Genomic DNA, 5851 nt, shown 5'->3' on the forward strand with positions numbered 1-5851 from the left:
GCTGCGTTTTTGGCACGTGGCATTCCCTGTTTGATATTTGACTTTGTTTTTTAAAGCGGAACTCTATTACACATACGTTGAATGAACTCGTGATCACAAAGGATCAGAAAATATAAGAAACAACAAAGACAAATATCAAACGGAATGTCACGTACCAAAAACGCAGACGTGCACACCACAAAACACACACAGCGCGCACATACAAAACACAACACACGCTGACGCAGAAAAACAAAACACAACACAAAGGACAACGAACAAAAAGGACATGGGGCACCGCCTTGGAACGGTCAGTGGCAAAAACACCACTGGGGAGCTTAAACCGGTTTATGGTGCGCACCCATTCTCACTCTTACCCCCACCATGTTCCAAAGACACGGGACAGTGTAAATAAAAGTAATCCCCTCAAGGCGAATCTCAGACACACGTGAAGGAAACAAAAAGGCAGTGCATGTAAAACACAAAATGCTCGTGAATAAATATATAAAAAGGAAACCTTAAGAACCAAAAACGTATATACTCAATGCCTTGTCAGTAGACAGAGCAACAAGAGAAACACCCTTAAGGGCCCGACGAAACAGGCCAAAAGACAGATATCAAAACAGTTCAGTCTTGGTAGGATTTAAAGAATCCAGGTGCGGGGAGACTTTTTACAGCAAGCCGCCAAAAGGCTCTTAGAGATTGTTGTTGTGATAGTTAATAAAATCTGTAAAAAGATCCTTTGGACGAAGAGAATGCAACCAAGAATAATAGCAGACTCGGTTTGATTGAGTCTGTTCATGCGAGGTAATGGAGTGTGCAACACCTTTCACGCCCCCTAGCACCGGCTTAAAGCGGAACTCGATTATACATATGTTGAATGGACTCCATGATCCCAAAGGACCAGAAAATGTAACACTGAATCCAAGTGCGGGGAGACTTTTTACAGCTGTCAAACGGCACTTAAAGATTGCTGTTGTGATAGTTAATAAAATCTGTAAAAAGATCCTGTGGAAGAAGAGAATGCAACCAAGAAGAATAATAGCAGACTCGGTTTGACTTAGTGTGTTCATGTGAGGTAATGAAATGTGCAACACCTTTCACGCCCCCCTAGCAACGGCTTAAAGCGGAACTCTATTACACATATGTTGAATGGACTTCAAATCACTTGCCCCACATCGATGTGTGTTCGAGCCTTATTCGGGGCGTTGAATTCTTCATGTGAGGAGTGAGTGAGTGAGTTGGATTTTACGGCAAATCGACACAAAATGGTCATATATCGCCGAGAAGAAGTTATATTGAAAACGCCAACTGTAAAGCACACCCGAAATCATTTATGTAAAAATGTAAAGCATAATAAAATTATCTAAAATCACCCATGTAAAAATGTAAAGCACATTATGTAGAAATGTAAAGCAAATCTAAAATCAGCATTATCTAAAATCATTTATGTAAAAATGTAAAGCATATCTAAAATCATTTTTGTAAAAATGTATATACGTATGTTTTAAAATATCAGCTGCAAACATAATAATATTGCAAAAGATGCAAACAAAAACATGAAATGTTCAGATTTTTGATAAATTCCTATCTGCTTTAAAAACGATAAGCCCCATGTGGTTCTGGGACGATCTGTGTATGAAAAGAATTGGAACCACTGCCTTACACTTGCATGATCTTAAGAGGCGACTAATAGGGTCTTAACACTTGGTTCTGCAGTAACTCTGTGATTCCAGCAGGTATGCAAATTTTGATTCCATACCTCATGTTTTTATTTCGATGTAAATGAGATGTGGAACCAAAATGTGAAGTCCTGTTTGGCGCCATATAACCTATACTGTGTTGGTGCGCCGTAAAACCCAAATAAATAAATAAATAAATAAATAAATAAAATGAAACATAAACTCCAAAGGATTGTATTCGTAACGTATTTTAAGACTGACGCTTAAATTGAATAGAACACAAGATCGTAAAGTAGTTTTAAACAAAGAAACATTAATATAATTTGATCAGATTATGACTAAGACATTCTATCTCAGATGAAAATTCATTAGAGTTAAACGTACCTTGAAGCTTCCATGATCTATATTCTACAGGAACATTATTATAAAGATCACTATCATAAATGACGGGTTCTAAACAAGTACAGACACACTTTTTGAAATAACTGCTTGTTTAGAGCATCTGTACATATATTAGAGAGAGGTGTTCATGCTGATATTTGTTTAATAAAAAAATAGCACCGTTACATTGGGTTGAACATTGCTGTTAAGGTAGTAGAGGTGTAATATTAATGTTTACAAAATGGCATTTGCTTGGTATATTCTTAAAAATGACCGTGTTTTGCACTGTATTGCAAATTTTAAACAACTTTTACCATGCCGTTTTTTTCTAAATTTTGTATAACTTGTGGTATCTCCTCTAGCTCAAGTAGAGAAACATTTCAAAGTGATGGCCGCTATATAAAATGTTTGCAGAGAACTCATTTTACCATTAATTTTAATAAAAGAATCATCAAACTATTGTTAAACAATTATTAAACACAAAATAAAAATGTGGATATCATTTTATATAGTGTTCCTCAAGTAAACGGATTTAATGATACAGAATTCTAATTTCAACGTTGAAAAAATAAGGTCGAATCCTTTGTTTCTGTTTTGAATTTTGCTTACTTCATTCAAAAATTACCTTGGGACAGATGTAAAACCTACCTAAATTCCTTCCACGATATGTAATCTAAAGAGTGGAAGCAAAATAGAGAACTTTTACCACATGTAACTCAATATTTTCACAAATGTGTAACTCTACCCCTTCTGTTTAAGTAGTAAATTCACTTTGAACAGCAAGAAATCGCTTAGCAATTTTTTTTTTCATTTTTATACAATAAATCTATCATAAGTCTTGAAAGAAGTAAAAACTTACTAGAAAAAATCGAAAATAAGGGGGAAAAAAATTTGGTCCCAGTAGGGCTTGAACCCACGCCCCCCTGAGAATTGCAGTAAATGTGGGTTTATGGTAGGAATTGAATACTCTTCAAAAAGGAGGTACTCTATTACACATCTACTACCTTAAAATGTTTCCCAAGTATAACAAGACGTCACTCTGCGCCGTAAAACCGAAATAAATAAATAAATAAACAAGAGTGCCAGAATGTCACAATATACGCCCGTCACAGCAAATTTCTTTACACTAGCACCTGTATTTCCAAATGGAATTTAATTTTGTGGTAGCAATTATTGTAATTCTTTTGTTTTTCTAAATCCACATCAAAACTCCTTACCAGGTAGAGATACTTTAAAATACACCTAAAATTTGAAAGTAACATCTATGTTGTACCACAGAAAAGTGGTATTTTCCCTTCAGTCAATTATAAAAAAGTTACAATATAAGTTATTTATAATAACAACTAAGGGAAGTTAAAAAAAATCCCCCCCAAAAATTGTAAGTCCACACACAAATCCTTACTAGGTAGAGATAGGTCAAAATTCACCTCAGAATTGGATGTAACATGCATATTGTACTACAGAAAAGTGGTCTCGATTTTTCCCTACGACTAGTAATGAAAAAGTTACAATACAAGCTATTTATAGTAACAACAAAGGGAAGTAATTCTAAAGAAGGGACCTGCGCATGACACTTCGTCTCATGATGGTGTACAACTGTGCCAAGTTACATCAAAATCCCTCCATGCATGAAGAAGAAATGCTTCGGACAAAGTCATTCTTGTATCTGACGTTTGGCCTCTAAGTGTGACTTTGACCTTAGACCTAGGGACCTGGTTCTTGCGCAAGACACTCCGTCTCGTGGTGGTGAACATTTGTGCTAAGTTTTATCAAAATCCCTCCATGCATGAAGAAAATATGCTCCGGACAGTCATTCTTGAATTTGACCTTTGACCTCTAAGTGTGACCTTGACCTTAGACCTAGGGACCTTGTTCTTGTGCCTGACACTCCGTCTCATGATGGTGAACAACTGTACCAAGTTTCGTCAAAAGCCCTCCATGCATGAAGAAGATATGCTCCGGACATAGTCTGTGGACGCCGTTCCCATAATACGTCCCGTTTTTCAAACGGGCGTATAAAAAGATAAAATATTTCCGACTGAAACTTTTTCAAATAACTCCTTCAAAGATTGAACGTAATAGTATGTACTGCGTTGTGGAGCAAAGTCCACACAGTCGATTAAAACATGTTTAATTGTTAGCGGTGTTTGACATGGTACACATTCTGGTAGATCTTCTTTATTCAAAAAATAAGAATGAGTCGATCGGGTATGACCTATTCGACAACGAGAAAGAACAACTTCCTCTTTGCGAACAGATCTGTTCCCTTAGTGCCATTCCCCTAGAGTAGGTTTAATAGCATAAGGTTTATTGAATTAAGCATTGTTCCATGACGATATCCATTTAGATAAAATGTATTTGTTTATATTGGGCCTAAAATCGGTATGTGGTAATTTCAAATTAGATTGTGATAATGAAAGGGATTTCTTTGCTGCAGTATCAGCATCCTCGTTTCCATGAATACCAACAGGACTGGCACCGACTTCTTTTTAAGTGTTATAATTTCTGGTCCTTCGGGATCATTGATTTCAACTCATTCTGATTTGAAGAATGAATACTGCTTAAAAACAAAGAAGAATAATTATCAAACAGGGAAAACCACGTTCTAAAAACGCAGCCTCCCCAAACGCGCACACGATCAACCGGTGCTAGGGGGCGTGGGCTGTGTTGCATCTTCCATTACTGCTCATGAACAGACTCAATCAAACCGACTGTTTGCCTTGTTCTCCCTGCTTTCGAGACATCTACTTTTCCGATTATATTTAAGGAAGGTCGGTGGTTCTACCCAGGTCCCCGCTTGTGATGAAATAGTGCACGGAGGGGCACCTGGGGTCTTCCTCCGCCATCAAAGCTGGAAAGTCGCCATATGACCTATAATTGTGTCGGTGCGGCGTTAAACCCAACAAAATAAATAAATCCATGATCCCAAAGGACAAGAAAATACAACAACACTGAATCCAAGTGCGGGGAGGCTTTTTACAGCCGCCACACGGCACTTAAATGCAGTATTCTCACACACAACCAACATACACAGATAAACATACAAGCAAGAAAAAACACTGGGGCACTGCCCATGACAAACATACACATACACTCACACTGACGCAGGAAAACACAACAGTCGGGCACTGCCTAAGGACGGCCGGCGGACAAAATTATGGTGGGCATGATAACTTACTCATGGTAAAAGGAGAGGCAGCAAATGCAAAGAAGCGTAAATGCAAGAGACGGGATGGGGCAATGAGGGTAACAGGGGTAGTGAGGAGAAAAGGAAAGAAACGCAAACAACAAACAAGACAACATACATAACACAAAGTACGAAACGGACAGAAAACAAGTTAAAAATAGGGGCAAGACATGGAAGATCGAAAAGAGGTACACTACGTCAAATTCACACAGGACATTCAATTTCCGGAAGCTAGACAAATTGCCAACGCTAAATTCAATTCTCCAGCACTCACATCAACCTATTCGTCAATTACAAGATCAAACACAAACAAAATAACAGTGTATTGATACGTCTACACAAACTGATTCTGTGCCTGTCCCAGACGTACTAAAAAAAGCCAAATGCTGCAGCAAAGCCTACGAAAACATCTGTAGTTCAAAATGCAGCTACTAAACCACCGAAGGGCCTCCGTGGCCGAATGGTTAAGGTCACTTGCCCCTCAGATGTGGGTTCGAGCCTCATTCCCGGTGTTGAATTCTTCCATGTGAGGACGCTATCCAGCTGGCTTACGGAAGGTCGGTGGTTCTACCCAGGTGCCCGCAGGTGATAAATAATGCATGGATACGGAGGGGCGCCTGGT

The sequence above is a fragment of the Mercenaria mercenaria genome, chromosome 3 (genome assembly GCF_021730395.1).
Source record: "Mercenaria mercenaria strain notata chromosome 3, MADL_Memer_1, whole genome shotgun sequence".
Lineage (NCBI taxonomy): Eukaryota > Metazoa > Mollusca > Bivalvia > Venerida > Veneridae > Mercenaria > Mercenaria mercenaria.